Below are 22500 nucleotides of genomic sequence, written 5' to 3'. Positions count from 1 at the left end.
CTCTTTCCTTTCCTCATCTTTCTTTTCTTTTATTCTTTCTCTGTTCCTTCGCTTCCACCTTCCTTCCTTCCACCAGGGTCATAAAACCACCCCTGGAAATGCCCATAGCTCCCATGAAAGCCTTGTAAGCCGAGTATGACCATCAGACACTCACTCACACTCCCTCCTCTATCTCTCTCCTCTCTACACGATCTACCGCTATGACATCGAACAAGAGAGGGAAAGAGAGGGAGAGAGAGAGAGCGCCTACATAGTCAAGATATATAAAAACACACTGGGTGCCAGCGAGGCGTGGTGCCCTGAGGAACGACTCTGTCTCATCAAGGTCACGCCAACAACCAACACCACAAGCCGAAGAGTGTGTGTGTGTGTGTGTATGTGTGTGTGTGTGTGTGTGTGTGTGTGTGTTACTTGCTTCCGTATGCCATCCACGTCTCTCTGTTACGAGCTCTCTCTCTCTAACTCTCTCTCTCTCTCTCTCTCTCTCTCTCTCTCTCTCTCTCTCTCTCTCTCTCTCTCTCTCTCTCTCTCTCTCTCTCGCCCAATAAGACACGATTCCGCATTCAGAAAATCACGTTCTCGACTCGTATCATTTTCGAGACAGTTTAAAATGGAAGGGAAACGACGTGAGCGAAGAGAGAGACGGACAGGAAGAGACAGACAGAGGGGGACAGGGAGAGACAGAGGGACAGGGAGAGACAGAGGGACAGGGAGAGACAGAGGGACAGGGAGAGACAGAGGGACAGGGGCAGACAAGCAGGCGTGAGGGAACAGTTCGTCTTTGTGTGTTGACGGACAAAGAAGCGTGAATGAATGACGGTTTGTTGACTCGCTGATTTGACTGGCATTGACATTTCATTAACGAGATTTGGACTGTTTTCCTTGCTTTATGTGTGCTTGTATGTGTGTGTATGTATGTATGTGTGTGTGTGTGGGGGGGGGGGGAGGAGGAGGAGAAGGAGGTATGTAGGTGCGTATTTATGAGAAAGGAAGAAAAGGAGGGAAGAGCTGGGAGGAAGGGTTGATGTGAACAGCAGAGAAACGAAAGGGGAAAAAAAGGAAAATGAGAGGAAGAAAGAGATGAATGAAAGACTTGGTGAGAACAGAACAGAAACTAAACAGGAAGGAAAAGGAGAGAGGAGGAAAGAGTGTGAATAAGCAGGAGATGACCACGAGGAGGAGGAGGAGGAAGAAAGAGTTAAAAGAAAGACGATGTGAGAACAGAACAGGAACTAAACAGGAATGAAAAGGAGAGAGGAGGAAAGAGTGTGAATAAGCAAAAGAGATGACCAAGAGGAGGAGGAGGAGGACCTAGGAAGTGATTCAAAGCGATACAAGACAAAAGAGAAGGAATAAGGGAGGATGCATTTATGGTAACAGAACAGGAACTAAACAGGAATGAAAAAGGAGGAAGAAGAGGAAAGCAGGAAGGGAGGAAGGGAGTAGGATAGGAACGAAAGAGAGAGGAAAGGAGAAAAGAGGAGAGAAGAAGGGTAGATGGGAACAGAACAGGAAGGAAACAGGAAGGAAAAAGGAGAGGAGGAGGAGGAAATAGCTGGAAGGGAGGAAGCGAGCGGTATAGGAACGAGAAAGGAAAGGAGAAAAGAGAAGAGAAGAAGGGTAGATGGGAACAGAACAGGAAGGAAACAGGAATGAAAAAGGAGAGAAGGAGGAGGAAAGAGTTGCATGGGAGGGAGAGAGGGAAGGGGAGCAGCTGAGGCAAGTCTTTTGATCTCCTTTTTTCTAACGCAAACTCGAACTCTTCACGTCTCGTCTTATTAGAGAGAGATGCCAGAACTCAACTCTACCATTAACGTGAATGCTCAGAAACGCTTAACATTCCCGCGACACAACTTCAACGCATATGTAAATCCCTCCTCTTTATCTGACACCTAATACCCTACGTCTCCTTACTTTCGCGGGGTCTCTTGGCAATGGGGTCAGGGGTCGTTAGTACTTACGCCCTGGTCAGTAAAGTACGTCAGTCAGTCAGTTCGCAGTTACGTAAGTTTGTGTGGCTCCTCTTCGTGGGTTAAGTAAGGTACGTTTACTGGTCTTGAATTACAGCTTCGACTTCTCTGCACTTGTTTGTAGGATCTGTATGTGCTGTTTACTCATTAGCTTGTTACGTCCTGGAGCTAAGCCACGCCCTGATCCAGCTATTAGTGTGGGTCATATTAGCTATTCTCTTTTAACCAGTCTATCATAAGTAACATCTACCAATTCAGACCATAACAACTATTCTCTTCCTTTCTCATTCTTAAGCAGTCTACCTTTACCACAACTCTCAATACAAAATATAGCAAGGATTTTTTTTCCCTTAACAAGTCTATCCTAAGAAACGTCTCCTAATTTCGGACCGTAGCAACCATTTTCTCTTTTCTCTATCTTAACCAGTCTACCCTTAACCAGAGATCACGACTCACAACATAGCAAAAATTCTCTCTCCTATCTCTTTTCTCTCAACCAGTCTTACTCTCAATCAAAAACCATCCTCACGCACGTCACATCACAATCTTAAGCAACGAACCCTAACGTAAACTGACTTGGATCTACGGGAAGGGATGAACAAAGAATTCGCAGCATAATTTATCTTCCGACCTGCAAATGCTGACGCGGATTTCTGTCTTTCAAGAGGAGATTCGGAGCGCCACCCAAACCCGTTCCTCAAATTGCCCATCTTCCTTATAAACATCTCCTGTCCTTACCTCCTTTATCGAGCGTGGGACTAATGAATGACGAACCCTTTTTTGGACGATCAGATCACTCCTCTTTACCTACACCAATATTATTATGTAACCCTTTTCCAGGTTCAAGGGACGATGCAGCGGAGATGAGCACTAAGGTCATGTGTAGCTATAGAGTCTGCCCCCATAATTTTACTTCCTGAATTTCCTTGGCTAATCTATAACGTATTCTAATATATTTTAATCTACTGGTCCTGAGTGACTCCTCTAACGCAGCCCAACCCAAACAACCTCACCAAGCTTCACAATACACCCACTACAACAACCAAAACCCCACTCAACCTTAACCTTACCTAACTTAGCCTAACAGTCACTCACTACAACCTCAACCAAACACCACCTTCTCACCCGACACCTTCAACCTTACCTAACCAACCCCACTTTGAAACCCTCCCAGACATTTGATATCCTCCCTAGCGCCCGTCTAGCAAAGTGTACGTAACAAACCCACTCAACCACTCAGCCAGCCACACCCAGTTCGAATCCGGTCTACAGCACCCTACGATTGCTCCCATCCATCCAGCTTACCTTCGTTGTCAGTCCCCTCCCTTCCCTTCCCTTCCCTCCCCTCCCAGCCTTGCCCTTACCTAACTAACTGGACCAAGACTTGTTCTGATCTGGTCTGGCAAGTCTTCTACATCGAGAGAGAGAGAGAGAGAGAGAGAGAGAGAGAGAGAGAGAGAGAGAGAGAGAGAGAGAGAGAGAGAGAGAGAGAGAGAGAGAATTAACTACCTACAAATACTCTTTCTCTTTCTCTCTCTTTAAAGCCTTGAATAATATGGGTTCAGATACCCTTTTGACACTGCAAGCACAGGACCAAGGCTAAAGAGGAGGAGGAAGAGGAATAGGAAGAGGAGGAGGTGGAGGTGGAGGAGGAGGAGAAGGAGGAGGAGGAGGAGGATCGTTACGTAATGAGTGCTCTCTCTCTCTCTCTCTCTCTCTCTCTCTTCCTTATCACCTAGCAATAAAGGATAATTATCTAAGGTGTCATTTAGAACAAGAACAGCACGACCCCATCTCGGTCCAAACATACAGGACAGCATTTATAAAGGTAAGGTTTATACACAAAGGTCGGTATTGTTAGACGCCTCCAACCTTCACATCAACTATTTCCAAAGGTCAAAAATGAGGTTAATCGGGTTCTCATAAGTGTGTCTTTAGGTTCACGGCACAGAGGAAGGGTCGAACTACCACCAGGGCCACGAAACTACCCCTGGAAATGGCCGGAACTCATACGAAAGCCTAGTCAAATATGTTTACTTGGAAGACGAAATGTTTAAAAATACTTCCCTCAGACGCTTCCGCCTCTCAAGTAACAATTTCCAAAGCTCAAAAAGGAGATAAATCGGATTTTTCGAGCGCTTTATTAGGTTTACGGTACAGAGGAAGGGTCAGACTACCACCAGGGCCATAAAGCTACCCATGGAAATGCCCGGAACTCCTACGAAACCCTAGTCAGATGTGTGTGCTCCGGCGGCGATATCGTGGTACGTACAGAATCGTGGTACAGAACTAACCTTGCTGGCTCTGGTAAGACTGACGAACGAGCGCGTGTCATACTAATCTTCCCAACAACCTCTGACTCGGGTGTGCGTAGCTGTGGGGGTCGCTAATGTGTACAAGCGAAGGGTACGGCGTGAAGGGTCGATGACTTACCTGGAGAGAGAAAGAATAGGAACGATTTGAATAAATTTTGTGAGGTTTTCAAAAGGGTACTCAAGATTTTAGGTAATAGAGAGTAGAAAAGGTCATTTGGCCCTACCCTACCTGAGTTCCCTTTCCATTCACCTATTCAAAACTCATCTTAAACCAATACTCACTTAAAGCTTGCCTGTATGATTTTTTCTCGTGTTTAAAAAGAAAAATAACCAACGTATCAATTCTACATTCACTAACAACTTGACTATATTATGATCTCTGAAGTGTTTGAAGAGATTAGTAAAAAACAATTGTAAAATATCGCGAAAAATATTTGCTTTTAAACATATCAATTTTATATTCACTACCAAAACTATATTATGATTTATCCCATGGTCACACTGATAAATAAAGTCACTGATAAATATACTGAGACTGGGGAAGCATCACTAAAGTTTATTCTCCTTTTAATTAAACATATCAATTCTATATTTACCAACAAAAATGTCTAAATCATAATCTGTCCCGTGCTTGAAGAGATAACACAAACACCAATTCACAAACTAAGTCTGGTAAGGCATCTCTAAAAATATCCGTTTAAGAGAAGAAAAAGATAACATTCGCGTAATCAGAGTAACAATTAGTCAAGCGATAATAACAGCTGGGAAATCTCCCAAGACAAGCCAGCTGTTGTTTTATCTTGTACTCAAATGACAACAACGAAAGCTTATTATCACGCTATTATGCACATTATCAAAGAAGCTCAGTCATCAAACGCGTAGATTACCCCTCGACTTACCACTAACACATAACCAAGAACAAATCGCTATCTAGTCTTTCCAGCAAGCGAGAAAGACACAACATTCGATCTGCTTTTAATACAATAATCTAAAACAAACTCTTATATGCACACTCTCATAGAACTTAAATCATCAAACTAGTACATTACCCCCATGCACATTTACCACTAACATAACCGAGAACAAATCGCTATCTAGTCTTTCCAGCAAGCGAGGAAGACACAACATTTAAATAAACTCTATTATGCACATTATCATAGAACCTCAGTCATCAAGCGCGTACATTACAATCACATTTACCACTAACACAACTAAGAACAAATCGCTATCTAGTCTTTCCATCAAGCGAGGAAGATACAACATTTAATCTGCTTTAAATACAATAATCTAAAACAACCGCTTTCCCTCTTTCTCTCTCTCTTTTATATCCTTCTAACTAGCATGCAACTCTCTCCTTCCCTTTCCGTATCCTTTCTCTCTTTCCTACTTCCCTCATTCTTTCCTCCTCTCTCTCTCTCTCTCCATTATCAAAGAACTACAGTCATCAAACGCCTACATTATCATTAAATTCATCCCCGACATAACTGGGAGCAATTCGCAATCTACTCTCTCCAACAAGCTTATCTTATACGCGAGGAAAAAGACAACATTGGGTCTGCTCTAAAACCAACTTTATTTGATACGAGAAAGAAATTAAAAAACACGCCATTTAGATTACTTCAGACATAATAAAGAGAATCTAAACCCATTACCCCTTTTCAAATCCTATACACACAACACCATACTCAGTCTCTCCAAGTAGTGTACGTTTCAAGGAAGAACCAAAGCATCAGATCCTCCTTCACATACACAACAAGTATACCTAAATGAAGGATCGAACCCCATCCACAAGCACTTCAAGAGACAGACAGACAGACAGACACAAGAGCAAAACAGACCTTCACTTGTCAATGGAGAGAGAGAGAGAGAGAGAGAGGCCACCACATACCTACTACGCAACCATCACCAACCACCACCACCACCACCATCATCAACACCATTCTCCTTATCACCACCAACACCACCAACACCACCACCACCAGGTCATTGCCCCTCCCTATTACGCAGTCAACCACCGCCACCACCCCATTCACCACCATCATCACCACCACCACCAATCTCTCCTAATCTCACCACCACCATCACCACCACCACCGCCAGTCTGAGTCAAGGCCTACCAGGAACACATACACCCCACCACCACCACCAAGACCACATGCGTCACAATACGAAGAGGATTTACATTGATATGAATTTTAGAACGCAAAAAGAAAACTGACAGCGAATAGTGAAATCACTGACACACACACACACACACACGAAAAGGAAAGAAAAGGAATGACAGAAAGGAGGAGAATGAAAAGTTTACATCGATAGAAAACTGACATAGTGAATAGTTAGTGAAATCATTTCCACGCACGGGAGAAAGAGAGACAAACAAACGAGAGAAAAAGAAAAGAAAAGAATTAAACGAAAGGAAGAGGATGAAAAATTACCTACACGACTTAATTGGATGACAAGTTGGAGAAAACGTGTTAGAAAAATATATAAAAAAAAGAAAACCCAACGTTGATGAATGTGAAAGAAATGAAATACAAGGAAATTCAGTAAAAGGAAATAAAGAATGATGTAGTTTTTTTTGTTTGTTTGTTTGTTTTTTTGTTAAGCCTTCCATGAACGTCCCTAAATATATAATCACTAAGAAGAATATAAAGAGAAAAGCCACTTAATTAGTTTCATTAGAGATAAGAGTTTAAAAAGAGTGTGAATATTTACTCTCTCTCTCTCTCTCTCTCTCTCTCTCTCTCTCTCTCTCTCTCTCTCTCTCTCTCTTACTCTTACTCATTTTCGCTCACTCACTCACACATTCACTCTTTCACACACTCTCTCTCTCTCTCTCTCTCTCTCTCTCTCTCTCTCTCTCTCTCTCTCTCTCTCTCTCTCTCTCTCTCTCTCTCTCTCTCTCTCTCTCTCTCTCTCTCTCTCTCCCTCCCCCACTCACACCCACACACACACACAAACACACCCTCCGACCCTCCTCCCCCCCCTCACACCCACACCCACACAAACACACCCTCCGACCCCCCCACCCCCCCCCACACACACACAACAGGGCCGTTACCACATGCAGCCTCCGCCTCAGTGGCACCCTCACCCTTTTAAACACCCCTTGGGACGCCCTTTGACGGAGACACAGTGCCATGTAACCTTTGGCACCTCTCCCCTTCCGTCTACACTCCCTCTCTATCTCCTTACCTTGACAGTTCACTTTTGTATAGCGGAGAGTGAGAGAGAGAGAGAGAGACTAAGGGAGGAGAGGAATGAGGGAGGGAAGGGACGGGAGAAGAGAGAGATAGGGAGAGTGTAGGGAAGGGAAGGGAAGGGAAGGGAATGGTAGGGTAGGAAATGGAATGGATGGAAAGGAAGGGGAAGAGAAAGGGAAGGGAAGAGAAGGGAAGGGAAGGAAAGGATAGCGAAGAAACGAAAGGGAAGGGAAGGGAAGGGAAGGGACAAAAGAGAGGGATAGAGTACAGAAAAGGGAAGGGAAGAGAATGGAAGAGAAGGGAGGGATAGCGAAGAAACGAAAGAAGGAAGGAAGGGAAGGAAGGAAGGAAGGAAAGGAAGGAAGGAAGGAAGGAAGGAGGGAATCTAAAGGATGGACAGGCAAAGGGAGGGAAGGGAAGGGACGGGAGGGAAAAGCGAGTCGATATAAGAAAGGAATGAAAACGATAAAAAAAACTATTGGAGAAAGATACGAAAGAGAGAAGGAAGGAGAGGGACAACAACACAGAAATTATTACCAACACAAAAACCGAAAACGAAAGAAAGGAAGCAAAATTAAGACCAGAGAGAGAGAGAGAGAAGAGTTAGAGCAGAAATGAAACAAAGCAAGAAAAGAATGTGAAAGAAAGATAGAGTACACAGATAAGAGATGATGAGGGAGACGAAGAATGACGTAGACAGATATGAGCGACAAAAATGACAGATGAGACGTAGAAACAGACACTGAAGGGTAGAGAGGAAGGGGAGAAGAAGCAGAGAAGGACAGAGAGAGGAGGGGAAAAAAGAGGGTAGAATCTATGGGCACTCTGGCACTGTCTATACACAGATTGGCACTCAGAATGACACCCATTGGCCCCTCTAAACACAGTGCCAAAATAAGATTGATTAAGTTAGGAGATGAGAAAGAGAAAGAGAAGGAAGGGGAGAGAGAGACACCAAGGGTAGTAATGGATTAGGATTAAAAGAGGGAGGGAAAGAGAATAGGATTGATAAAGAGAGGTAAGAGAGACGAGAGAAGGAGAGAGAGGGAGAGAAAGATAGGCCAAGGATAGAAAATAATTTTGGTTAATAGAGTATGGGAGAGAGAGAGAGAGAGAGAGAGATGGAGGAATAAATGAGAGAAGGAGGGAGGGAAGGGAAAAAGGGAGAGAGGGAGTGAGGGAAATACTGAATAAGAGAAGAGGTGAGAGAGATAGAGAGGAGGAGGGAGGGAGAGAGAGAGGAGGGGGGATAATGAATGAGGGGAGGAAAGAGGTGAGGAAGAAGGAGGGAGGGAAATAATTAAAGAGAGGGAGAGAAAAAGATGAGGTGGAGGAAGATGTGAAGATCAAAGAGTGAAGAGGAAGAAGGAGGTAAAGGAAGAGGAGGGGGAGAATGAAAGGAAGGGGGGAGAGGGAAACCTTGAAGAGTTGGAGGAAATAAATTTTTAAGGACATAACTCTTTGGTGGCAACACTGTACATTTCGCGCGCGCACACACACACACACACACACACACACACACACACACACACACACACACACACACACATTCAAATAACAAAAATAAACAACAAACACTTCATTTTCATTAGTTAAAATACTAAAATCTTTCCTTTGCTATTTTTCGTAAAGTTTTCATGCTCATTAGAAAAGAAATATATAATGTAAGACTTCGCTAACGTTGCTGGTATAAAATATAGATGTAAGAAACGTGTGTGTGGGGGGGGGGGGAAGGGAAAGGAAGGGAAGGGAATGGAGAGGAGAGGAGGGAGGGAGGGAGGAGGGAGGGAGGAAGGAAGGAAGGAAAGGAAGGATAGGACAGGGAAGGGAAGGGAAGGGAAGAGAGGGAAGAGAAGGAAAGGGAAAGGAAAGGGAAGGGAAGAGAAATGAAGGAAAGGGAAGAGAGGGAAGAGAAGGAAAGGGAAGGGAAAGGGAAGGGAAGGGAAGGGAAGAGAAAAGAAGGAAAGGGAAGGGAAAGGTAAAGGGAAGGGAAGGGAAGGGAAGGGAAGGGAAGAGTGTGTGTGTGTGTGTGTGTGTGTGTGTGTGTGTGTGTGTGTGTGTGTGTGTGTGTGTGTGTGTGGACGTTAATGAAGCACAGGGTATGGCATTAGGCTCACGCGAGTGCGAATATTAAGTGCGAGAGTGTGTCAAGCGGAAACACGGAAGGCGAAAGGAAGAATAGAAAATAATAATAATGAAAATAACGAAAAGAAAATACAAAAAAAGGAATAAAAGAAGAGTGACACAAAAACAGACAAAAAATTATATACACGTACACAAAAATATATATACAAAAAAGATAAAAACATAGAAAGACGGACAAAAAAAAATAGTACGGACAAGAATTTAATGAAGGAATGAAGGAAGGCAGGAAGGAAAGAAGGAAGGAAGGACATAAAGGAAAGGAAGGAAAGGGAATAAGGAAGAAAAAAATGAGGTGAAAGAAAGAGAAAGACAAGCAGACAGATGAACAGAAAAGCAGAAAGAAAGAAAGGAAGAAGAGAGAAAGGAAAGAAAGGAAAGAAAGAAGAGAAGGAAGGGAAGGAAGGAAGTAAATAAAGGAAAGAAAATAAGGTTAAAGGGAAAGAGGAGGAAAATAAAAAAAGGAGAAAAAGAAGGAAAAGAGGAGGAGGAGGAGGAAAAGAACTTGATATAAAACTTACGGATGAAAAGAAAACGAGGAAAAATTGCGCTTAAAACCGTTTAGGAAAAGAAAGAAAACTGGCCCCGAGAGAGAGAGAGAGAGAGAGAGAGAGAGAATCTGATTACGACGTATCACACCTCTTTTACCTCACTCTTCCTCCTCCTCTTCTTCCTCCTCTTCTTCCTCCTCCTCCTCCTCCTTCCAGAAATAGTTCGCCAAGTCCTTCAACTTCTTCCTTTTGTTACTTAGTCTTTAATTCCCTCTTTCCTTCCCTTTTATCACCCTTTCCTTCGTTCTATTCCTTTCCTTTCCTTTCCTTCCTTTTCATATTTTATCATCATCCTCCTTTCTCCTTTCCTTCCTTTCTTTACCTTTCCTTGTCGTCTCTTGTTTCTCCTGTATTCCTTTTCTTTACTCATCTTCCTCTTTATCAGTCTCACCCTTCTCTTCTCCTTCCTTTCTCTTACAATCTTTTTCTTCCTCTTTTTCTCTCTTTTCCTCTCTTCTTCTCTTCCTTCTCATTCCTCTCTTCTACTTCATCATCCTCATTCTTCTCTCCTTTCATTCTTTTCCTTCCCTTTCTCTTTCCTTCCCTTCCCTTCTTCCCTATTTATCGCCCTGACCTCTCTCTTCTTCTTCCATTCTTTTCTCCTCTTTATCTTTCTCTCTCATCCATGGCCTCCACACACATTCACATCCATTCATTCTTCCCACCAAATCCATTTATCAATCCATCTATCTTTATTTCCTCCTCATTATTTCATTCCCTTTCCATCTTCCTCCCTTCCATGACCTTTCACCTCATCTATCCCTCCTCCTCCTCCTCCTCCTCTTGATTTACCGTCCATCTAGCCTTTCTCTCACCTCCCTTTCCATAACTATTCTCATTCCTTTCCATCATGGTCAGAATCACCTCCTCCTTCTCTTTCTCCTCCTCGTCCTCGTCCTCGTAAAGCCCTCTGGTGGTGAGTCACGTACACTGTCTCTCCTAATTTGCAATGTGTCCTCAGTGAATGCTCTTGGCCTAACCTAACCTATTCTTTATCCTTCCCGCGTCCAGGAACACATTAGACAGGCTTTTCGGAGGAGTTCGGTGGATTTCCAGGGGTAGTTTCATGACCCTGGTGGTAGTTGGACCCTTCTTCTGTGCTATGGACCTAAAAAAACACTCATTTGAACCCGGGTGATCTGCTGTTCGCCCTCTGGAAATAGTTAGCGTAAAAGGTGGTGTGTTAAAATTACTTACTCCCTTAATCTCTCCCTTACCTTACTCCCTTCCTTCATCTCTCCCTCCCTCTCTCTTTACTTCCCTCCAGTGTCATCCTTATCTCTCAGACCATCCCTTCCTCCCTCCTTCTTCTTCCTCCTCCTTCATTTCTGCATTCCAAATTTGATGGTTTAATATGTGCTTGTGGGAGTGATAAATTGATTTCTCATATTAGGTTATTCACCCCCTCCCTCCTCGTATTTCTCCTCTTCCTCCTCCTCCTCCTCCTGCTACGAGATATGTCACACCTCCTCCTCCTCCTCCTGCTCCTCCTCTTCCTCCTGCACCTCCTCCTCCTCCTCCTCCTCCTCCTCCCATGAGATACGTTGGTCCTACTTCTCCATCTCCTCCTCCTCCTCTTCCTCTTCCTCTTCCTCCTCCTCCTTAACTGAGAAGCGCCGGGCCACCAATTACAGCAATGCGATCTAAATTCAATATCGGGGAAAGGCAATATCGATCAATTTGTGGAGGAAGAAGAAATGAAGGGACGAAAACAAATGACTGTCTGAAATGCGCCCTCTTATGTTAGGTTTGGTTAGGTCAGGTCAGGTCAGGTCAGGTCAAGTTAGGTTAGGTTTGGTTTTTATTTAGTTAGGTGAGGTTAGGATAGATTTGGCCAGGTCAGTTCAGGTTAGAATAGGTCAGGTCAGGTCAGGTTAAGTTAGGTTTGTTTTTTATTAACTTAGGATTGGTTAGGTCAGGTCAGGTCAGGTCAGGTCAGGTCAGGATAGGTCAGGTCAGGTCAGGTTAGATTAGGTTCGGTGTTTCTGTTGACCTTTTTCCTGTTAGTGTTGTTATTATTATTGTGGTTACTGTTTTTTTTTTTTTTTTTTTTTTTGGGGGGGGTTGTTATTTTACCTTGTTCTCCTCCACCTCCACTTTCTCTCTCTCTCTCTCTCTCTCTCTCTCTCTCTCTCTCTCTCTCTCTCTCTCTCTCTCTCTCTCTCTCTCTCTCTCTCTCTCTCTCTCTCTCTCTCTCTCTCTCTGTCTTTCTGGTACACTGGAGGGGGGCATAATTAATTCCCTTCGTTTGTTAGGCATCACTCCTGAATCCAACGCGGCAATTACGATAAATACATATATATAGGATTCAACCCGTTTATCTTCGTCCTCCTCCTCACGGTCACTAACCTCCACCACCACCACCACCAAGAACAACAACACCACGACCACCACTATTAATACCAACACCATCACCACCAATGCCATCACCACCACCACCACCAACACCACCAAGAACAACACGACCACCATTATTAATACCAACACCATCACCTCCACCTCCACCACCATTACCAGAAGCACACATACTGACCCACTTGCCACGCTCCACTTTACCACTTAATTCTCTCTCTCCCTCTCTCTCTTCCTGAGTTCGAGTGTGTGTGTGTGTGTGTGTGTGTGTGTATGTGTGTGTTATTCTGAGCGTGTGGAAAGATGCGATGCCCTTCGATTCCCTTATAGCTTCCGAACACCACCACCACCTCCACCACTTCCACCAGGGATATGACCCACTTCACTCGGTCCACTTCACCACTTCTTTTGAATCTGCCTGGTGTGTGTGTGTGTGTGTGTGTGTGTGTGTGTGTGTGTGTGTGTGTGTGTGTGTGTGTGTGTGTGTGTGTGTGTGTGTGTGTCAATGGCTTTTTCTTCCCACGCCTTGTCATTCATTCGCATTGGTCATTTTTTTTCTTTCTTTCTTTCTTTTTCTGACTTTCTTTCCTTCTTCGTTCCTTTCTTTCCTTCTTTCGGTCTGTCTGTCTGGGTTTTTTTCTCTCTCCTTCCTCTCTTTCATGGTATCCTTTCTGTCAATCTCTCTTTCTCTTTTCCTTTCTTTCCTTTTATCCTTCCTTCTCTTTCTTCATTCTTTCTTTCTTCCTTTCTTTTTTTTCTTTTTCTCCTTCCTCTCTTTCATGGTATCCTTTCTTTCAATCTCTCTTTCTCTTTTCCTTTCTTTCCTTTTATCCTTCCTTCCCTTTCATCACTCTTTCTCTCTTCCTTTCTTTCGTTATCTCCTTCCTTCTTTCCTTCATTCTAAACACCAGTGCTGCTTTAAGTGAGGTAAGCAATTATTCAAACTAGCCACTTGACAGGGTAATGTTCTAATTAGATTTATGTTGCATACTCTTAAGCCATATACCTTTTAGAATGTGAAGTTTGAATATGTTTAGCTATACACTCCTTTCCGTCTTCATTAAAAGCATTACAAGGAGGCCATTCAATTATAGTCATCATCAGCAGGGATTGTTTTTTTTATATTAATTGTCGTATACCATTTTTGGGGGGTTCTGGAATTTGGATATGTTTAGGTTTACACTTCCTTTTATCATCTTTAAGCACTGTCATTGTCTTTCTCTTTGCTATATTTCTCTTTGCTTCTTTTCCCTTTAATTTCTTCATTCCTGTTTCCTAATCTTCATCTTTCTTCTCTTCTCTTTTTCTTCTCCTCCTTCTCCTATTCTCATCTTTCTTCTCTTCTCTTTTCCTCATCCTTCTTTTCTTTCCTAATCTTTCTCCATTATTCTCTTCCTTTTAATTCCTTCATTCCTATTTCCTAATCTTCATATTTTTTCTCCTCTCTTTTTCTCCTCCTCCATTTCTTTCTTTCTCTTTCTTTCCCTTCCTACTTCCTGATCCTCACAATTCTTCTCTTCCTCTCTTCTTCTCCTTTTCTTTCCCTATCTTTCTCTTTTCTTCTCTTCCCTTCCTAACTTCCAACTTCCTAATCCTTACAATTTTTTTCTTCTCCTTCTCTTCCCTGTCTTTCTCTTTTTGCTCTTCCTTTCCTTTAACAACTTCCTACTTCCTAATCTCCCCCTTCTTCTCTTCCCTGTCTTTCTCTTTTCTTGTCATCGTTTCCCTCTCTAACTTCTTACTTCCTAATCCTTACAATTCTTCTCTTCTTCTCTTTTTCTCCTCCTCTTTCTCTTTGCTCTTCCTTTCCTTTAACAACTTCCTACTTCCTAATCTCCCCCTTCTTCTCTTCCCTGTCTTTCTCTTTTCTTGTCATCGTTTCCCTCTCTAACTTCTTATTTCCAAATCCTTACAATTCTTCTCTGCTTCTCTTTTTCTCCTTCTCCTCTTTCTCTTTGCTCTTCCTTTCCTTTAACAACTTTCTACTTCCTAATCTCCTTCTCCTTCTCCACTTCTATTAATTTCTGTGGTCATTTTCATTCTAACATCCTCCCGTGAAGAACAGAAAGGCAAGGTAATGGTGGTCACACAAGGACACCATTATTCGTGCACCATTACTCCATCCACCATTACATCATGCTCAAATATGGCCAAACAGACATCGAGGAAAACAAACACAAACAAACACCTGCAGCTTAGTAATGGTCGCGACAAGAAGAAACCATCACTCACACACCATTACCTCGTTCTGTCCTGATCCCACAAAGCTTCCCGCCCCTCGAGAGACAGCACTTAAGCTGACAGACTCGGGTTGCAGCTCTGAAGGCCTAGTAACCCTTACCGAGAAATGCTAAAGGTCATCAAACGATCTCTTTACGGGTGAAAGAAAAGGGCGTGACTAGCCAGGCTCAAGAATGACATAGTAACCCCTAGGAAAGGTTTGTCAGGGAAATAGAAAGAAATATATGAAAGAAAAACAATATTATGTCCATCAAACGACCTTCTCTTGTGGGTGAAAGAAAGAAGGAAGAGAGAAACTAGACCCAGGAATAACATAGTGCCCCCATAAAAGGTTTGCCAGGGAAATGGAAAAGAAATATGAAAGAAAAACAATATCAAGTCCATCAAATGACCTTTTTATGTGGGTGAAAGAAGGAAGAAACATACCTAAGAATGACACAGTATCCCCTAAGAAAAGTTTGTCTGGGAAATGGAAAAGAAATATGAAAGGAAAAACCGAGTGACAGAGAAAAGGAATGTATTGAAAAGTGTGAGGAGACAGAAATAGCCTAATACCCCCCGAAGGAAAATTTGTCACGGAAAGTAAAAAGATATGAAAGAGAAAATGAGGGATAAATAAAAAGGAACAAAGAGAGACGAGAGATCGGCAGGAATAACGTAAAATCCCCCCTGAAGGAAGGTTTGTCGGGAAAATAGAAAGGAAAATGTGAAAAAAATTACGAATGTCTGAGAAAAGTGAGTCACGGGTTGTAGTAGCATAGTCTGTCTGTCTGGCAAAGGTCCTGACATTCCACACTGATTGATGCCTTTAAGAACATAACCACTGCCACTACTACAACTACTACTACTACTACTACGACCACCATGACAGTCAACCCTTTAATATAACTGCAATTCGGGTTTCACTGCATGTTTAAACTACTATTACTGCTTCTGTTGGTGGTGGTGTAACTGCAATATCTACTACTACTACTACTACTACTACTACTACAACCATGACCAACCTTTTCCAACCTGTCCCTCGTTTGATTTATTGCAGTCCTACGTTTTTTTTATTTTGAGGGAGTGACGAATATAGAAAATGGAACACAGTAAAAGCACTATAAAACACACACACACACACACACACACACACACACACACACACGAACACTTACCTTACTGCTGGCTGATGGACGTGAGCTCGAAACAGACGAGGAGAGGACGAAGAAGGGAGACTCGTTCACATCTCGCCGAGGCCACGAGACGAGAACGGGGAGAGACGTGGCAGCTGGACGAGGACGAGGAGGAGGAGGAGGACGAGGAGTCTGACGTAGGCGATGCAGAAGGAAGGGACAGCGTTCAGTTTATCACCCACAAGAACTCACGCACATCGCTTCTCTTTTGTCTAGCATGAGTTCGTTTTCCTTTTCCTCAGACACGATCTTCGCGTTCTCAAGTCATCTGGAAAGTGCGTCACAGTTTGAGCGATCTCCACTTTTCCTCAAGCGCTTTGGTCTCGAGTTTTGCTTCGATGCGGCCCAACCAATCACCTGTAAGGAAGATCAGACATGTAAGAACAACTGAGGTACGCTTAGGAGGTGATGGAAGAGTGGCATTATGTCTTAAACGGTAGAAATTGACATCATGGGTACGGATTCTCAGATGCTATCCGCTCTCACAACCATATTTCCAAACCCCACAAAGACAGAAATGGAAGGGCAGCTACGTGAAGCCTTGCCTGGGTTGACTGTCAGGGAAGGAGTCGCCAGGTGAGAGAAGCAACGCACCCCCTTACTCATACTCCCCGTTAGTTAGTTAGTTACAAAGATAAGGCTTTCGTTGAGGTTCTGGGTGTTTGCGGAAGTAGTTTTACGAGCCTAGTGATAATTTGACGAGGATTTTTCTGCACCGTGAATGTGAAAGACACTCATTAGAACCCGACCCCTCTCCTTTGTGGACTTCGGAAATCGCTGTTGTTAGAGATGAAGCCGTGTGAATATTCGGAGTTCCATGCTACAAATTCCGTATCAGAAAATTTGTTATGAGTTTGTGGGAAAAAAGACAGAGTGCTTCAAATAAATTCACACTAGCAAAAATTAAAATGTCAGAATATACCAAAACTCTCTAACATAGTCATAGTCACATCCCCCCAAAACATGAATAAAACATTTCAATCCTATCTATCGTACACTCACTAAAAAATAAAACACGACAAGATGAAGTGTTTTCCATCTGATATATTTTTTTTATGAGTCAGCTTCAAATGCAACAAATTATTTTCATTATACCAGATTGTACTTGGTGTGTAAATATGTACGTCTGTTTTTGTTTTTCTTTCCTTATTTTCTTATTTTCCATCCCTATTTCTTATACTTTGATTATTCTCGTTTTCTTCAATTTATCCTTGTCTTCCTCTCCTCTCTCTCTCTCTCTCTCTCTCTCTCTCTCTCTCTCTCTCTCTCTCTCTCTCTCTCTCTCTCGCTCTCTCTCTCTCTCTCTCTCTCTCTTCTCTGCTTTCTTCCTCTCTCTTTCTATCTCTCTGCTTTCTTTATTTTTTTCCTATCCTTCTTCCTATTCTTCCAAAATGCTTTCTTTCTCTCTCTCTCTCTCTATCTATCTATCTCTCTACTTTCCTCTTTTTCTCTCTCTCCTGTCCTTCTAAAATGCTCTCTCTCTCTCTCTCTCTCTCTCTCTCTCTCTCTCTCTCTCTCTCTCTCTCTCTCTCTCTCTCTCTCTCTCTCTCTCTCTCTCTCTCTCTCTCTCTCTCTCTCTCTCTGCTCCCCTCTTTGTTCCTATCCCCTCTTATCCTATCCTTCCAAAATACTCTCCTTCTATCTCTGTTTTCCTCTTCTTTTCCTATCCTCTCTCCTATCTTTCCAAAATGCTTTCTTTCTGTCACGAACGAAAACAAAAATAAAATCACACGCAGATGGAATTTCACTTTTCAACTAATCTAATAAACGTACGCGTGTTCTTTTGTCCCTTCAGTTCACGTTCCAGTAATAAAAAAATAATAACACATACATTGGAGGAATTTTACTTCTCTGCTAACGAAATAACGTGAAGAGAACAGTGACGGGCAATGCATTTCTCTTGTCCCATTCTCCTCGTCCACTCTAGTTCCCTTTCCTCGCTCGGCGCTGACACACTCACTCACACCCACCCACACTCCCACACACACACACACACACAGCACCGAGTCACTGGCCCCATAAACTACACATCGCCATAAATCGACATAAACAAAGAAGTCGACGATCTCCTCTTCTAACATAAATAAGAAGTCGAAGGTTTTCCATTTCAAAGCCACTGCCTTCTGTCCCTCGTCTCCAATATCTTCCAAATGGGTAGAAGATGGAAGAGAAACAGAGAGGGAAAAGACAAGGTGTAGAAAGAAGGAGGGGAGGAGGAGAAGAAAAGATGAAAGGAGGAGGAGGAGGACTGAAAGAGGAGAATGAAGGAAAGACGGAAGTATCAGAGAGCGACAAGAGAAATTGGAAAGACGAGAAAGATGAGAAGAAAGAGAAGAAGAAGGAGGAGAAGGAGGCTTGACGGTGAGGAAAGGAGAAATCATTGACCAAGAGAAGGAGAAAGAGGAAAAACAAGGTGTGGAAAGATGAGGAAAAGGAGAAAATGAAGAATAAAATGAGGAGGAGGAGGAGGAGGAGTGAAGGAGAAGAAAAGAAGGAAGAAAAAAAGAGAAGAAAAATTAGGAGACACAAGATGCGGGAAGAAGAGTATGAGGAGGAGGAAGAAAAAGAAGAAAAGAATTACAGAGAAGAAGGAGAAGGACTGTAGGAGAGGAAGGAAGAAAAAGAGAAAAATCAATGACCAAGAGAAAGGAAAAAGGGGGAAAGACAAAGAGTAGAAAGAAGAGGAAGAGGAAGAAGAAAGGGAACAGGGAGGAAGAGGAAGAGGAGGAGGAGGAGGAGGAGGAGAAGAAGGAGGAGGAGGAGGAGGAGGAGGAAAGGAAAGGAAAGGAAGGAAGGAAAAGCAAAGGGTCTAAGATAGAGAAAGGAGAGAGAGAGAGTGTGAAAAGAAGAGGAAGAAGAAGAGAGGGAAGAAGGGAATACGAAGGAGGAGGAAGAGGAGAGGAGAGGAAGGATAGGAAGGGAAATTCTGAGAACGTGTGGAAAACGAGAAACCAGAAAACGAATCGACAACGAACGTGATCTTAATAGTACCTGTCAGTAACACCTTCTCTCTCTCTCTCTCTCTCTCTCTCTCTCTCTCTCTCTCTCTCTCTCTCTCTCTCTCTCTCTCTCTCTCTCTCTTTTCCTCACTTTTACTCTTCTCTGCACCTCTTTCCTCTTCCTCTTCCTCCTCTTTCTCCTCCTATTCCTTGTATCCTCTCCTCCACCTCTTCTCTCTTCTCCTCCTCCTCCTTCTACTTCTATTCCTTACCTTTTCTCTCTCTCTCTCCTCTTACCCTTTTCCTGCATCTCCTTACTCTTCCTTCTCCTCCTTCCTCTTCCTTCTCCTCCTCCTCCTTTCCCTCCGGCTCCTCCATCCCCTTTTCCTCTCTCTTACTTCTAATCCTCCTCCTCCTCCTCCTCCTCCTCCTCCTCCTCCTTTTCCTCCTTCTCCTCTTCCTACTCATTCCCTTTGCCTTCCATCTCTTCTCCTCTTCCTCCTCCTCCTCCTCCTCCTCCTCCTCCTCCTTCATTCCCTTCCTACTTATTCCCTTTGTCTTCCATCTTTTCTTCCTCCTCCTCCTCCTCCTCTTTTTCCTCTTTTTCTCATTCGTGACTTGGATTTCTGGATCAGGAGAAGAAAATACAAGTAATATATCAGAAATAGAAAGACAGGAGGCGCCAGAATACAAGAAGAAGAAGAAGAAGAAGAAGAAGAAGAAGAAGAAGAAAAGAAGAAAAGAAAAAGAAGAAAAGGAAGAAGAAGCAGGAATAAAGGTGACATTAGAGAAGAAAAAGGAAACGAAGGAGAAAAGAAGAAATGAAAAGAAAACAAGGAAAAGTAAAAGAAAGAGAAGAAAAAGGCATAGAGCTGACATCAGAGAAACGACCGGAAAATAACATCGGTAAAAATTAATGAAAAAAAAAAATCTCTTGGGAAAATCTTGCGAGAATTGGTTGTCGTGTGAGGGATAAAACACACACACACACACACACACACACACACACACACACACACACACACGCACACACACACACGCATACTCACCCGAGAGAGAGAGAGAGAGAGAGAGAGAGAGAGAGAGAGAGGTCATGAATGTCAAAGTCTAACTATATATATATAAAAACAAGTTAATATTTATCAATGTTTGAAGGGAATGGAAATTTTCACCAAAGCCTTTCACGAAGATTTCTCTCTCTCTCTCTCTCTCTCTCTCTCTCTCTCTCTCTCTCGGCGGGGTCACTGTATCTAAATCGCCTCCAAAAGTGTCTCGAGAACAAATTGGCGGTTGATTCCATCCCTGGCTGACCTTCTTAGCTCTCTCTCTCTCTCTCTCTCTCTCTCTCTCTCTCTCTCTCTCTCTCTCTCTCTTAATTGCAGGATGTTTGTTTTCCGCTTGGCTTTTTACGGCTCGATTTTTGCATCTTTTGAATCTTTTTACCTGAGTCACTATACGAGTTTATTTCGAAGTGGAGATGGAGGAAGACGAGGACGAAGACGAGGAGGAGGAGGAGGAGGAGGAGGAGGAGGAGGAAATGAGTAAAAGAAAAGTAGAGTTAAACGTGTAACCTCTGATCTAAAACCTTCTTTCCTCTTCTCTCCTCTCCTCTCCTCTCTCCCTCTCTCTCTCTCTCTCTCTCTCTCTCTCTCTCTCTCTCTCTCGTAAACCTATTTGATTCAGGGTTTTATCATGTTACATTTCTTATTGTTTTAGTTTACTGTTTTCTTTACTACCCCATCCATTCTATGTTTGGAAAGACTGTCAATAAACTGTACTAATAACCTATCTATCTTATCTATCCATCTATCTATCTATCTATCTATCTATCTATTTCCCTTTACACCTGTCAACAAGGAGGTGAAAGTGATACCTGTGAGAGAGAGCGAACGGAAAGGTGAAGATGAAAGTTGAGGAAAGAGAAGACGAGAGGAAGGGAAGAAGGAAGGAAGGAAGGAAGGAAAGAAAAGGAAGAAGGAAGGAAGGGAGGGAGGGAGGGAGGAAGGGAGGAAGGAAAGAAGATGAACGTTGAGGAATTAGGAGACGAGAGGAAGGGAAGGAAGGAAGGAAGGAAGGAAAAGGAAGAAGGAAGGAAGGAAGGAAGGGAAGAAGGAAGGGAGAGAGAGACAAACATCAAGGAAGGAAGGAAGGAAGGAAAGAAGGGAGGGAGGAAGGAGGGAAGGAAGGAGGGAGGAAGGGAGGAAGGAAAGAAGGAAGGAAGAGAGAGACAGACAAACATCAAAGGGAGTGGTCATTCTCCTCCTCGACACCCCCTTCAAGTTTTAGCAATAGAGACAACACGTGAAGGAAGACGAAGAAGAGGAGGAGGAGGAGGAGGAGGAGGTGGTGGTAGAGGGGAGGAAGATAGTTACGTAAGGAAGAGGAGGAGGAGGAGCCGGGAAGGAAAATTAATGAGGAGGAAGAGGAAGAGGAGGAGGAGGAGCAATGTTGTCGATAAGATTAACTACGAAGAACTTAAGTAGAAGGAGAAGTTAAAGCAAAGAGATTAAAGAAGGAGGAGGAGGAGGAGGAGAAGAAGAAGAAGAGAGAAACGAAAGAGAAAACAATTACAGCAAACATTATTCCAGAGAGAGAGAGAGAGAGAGAGAGAGAGAGAGACTATAAATACCAATATTACTCTACCTCTTCCTCCTCCTCCTCCTCCTCCACCTAATGCACTCTATAAAGATCTTTCTATATCAGTGTACGTCTCTCTCTCTCTCTCTCTCTCTCTCTCTCTCTGTGTCTCTCTCTCTCTCTCTCTCTCTTCCCACCCTAACACCCATTCACATGCATCCCCCACCTCCTCCTCTTCCTCCTCCTCCTCCTCCTCTTCTTCCTCTTATTCTACCCAAAAGTCACGGAAAAGGACCTCACATGACCTCTACTACGTGTGTGTGTGTGTGTGTGTGTGTGTGTGTTAATGGTAGTGTAGGATATGTTTGCCAATCTGCACGCGCTTCTCCTCTCCATTTAGTACGTATATCAGGAGGTAGAGATACTCCTCGTTGGAACTGAGTGAATTATCGAATATGGCTTTTGATTTTTGTTTGTTTTTAAGAGTAACGTACAGAAGGATTTTTTTTACACACTCCTGCATGGTCAAAAAATGAGGGATGATATTGTTTTTATGGGTGACTAAACTAATTTTCAGTGGCTTCCATCAGTGTTAGCCAGGGTGATTATACGGTTTCTATTATGGATGAAGTATCGAATTTTCCTGCTGTTGCATAATAAGTAAGTTTCTTTTTATTTAATCAGTTTTTTCATTGGTATTTTTTCACGCTGTTGCATAATTGATCTAAAAAATTGTACAAGATTCCCATCGGTATCTTCACTAAATTTCACTCAATTCCAAAACGCACCGGATGGATAAATTCACTTTTTCATGGATGACTTAACTAATTATTTAAACGTCATCATTTTTTCGTTGTTTTCATGGCATTAGTGAAGGGGTTTTGTTGTGACCTGTTAATTACCGTGAACGAGGTCAATGCAATATATAATTAATTAGTCCTGCCAACATTATTAAACGCTGGCAGGCTCAGAGCTCGTGACATTCCCGCTTTATGGAGACCGATATTCACTATAACGTTTGGGAGGATAATAGCC

General features: G+C 43.0%; 1 protein-coding gene across 5 annotated transcripts in view; it reads right to left on the bottom strand.

The window, feature by feature from the left end:
* LOC126997635 (uncharacterized) overlaps positions 1-22500 on the bottom strand; it is an 86794-nt gene that overhangs the window by 60915 nt on the left and 3379 nt on the right. For 4 of the 5 annotated variants that reach the window (XR_007752230.1, XM_050858843.1, XM_050858842.1 and 1 more), the window contains one exon: positions 15932-16306. The gene's annotated coding sequence lies outside the window, so the exon portion shown is untranslated. The remainder of the gene's footprint in view (positions 1-15931; positions 16307-22500) is intronic. The other variant, XM_050858844.1, reaches the window with a different exon arrangement.

Source organism: Eriocheir sinensis, chromosome 12 (genome assembly GCF_024679095.1).
Source record: "Eriocheir sinensis breed Jianghai 21 chromosome 12, ASM2467909v1, whole genome shotgun sequence".
NCBI lineage: Eukaryota > Metazoa > Arthropoda > Malacostraca > Decapoda > Varunidae > Eriocheir > Eriocheir sinensis.
The sequence above is the reverse complement of the archived record's forward strand: the minus strand, read 5'-3'. Positions and strand labels throughout refer to the sequence as shown.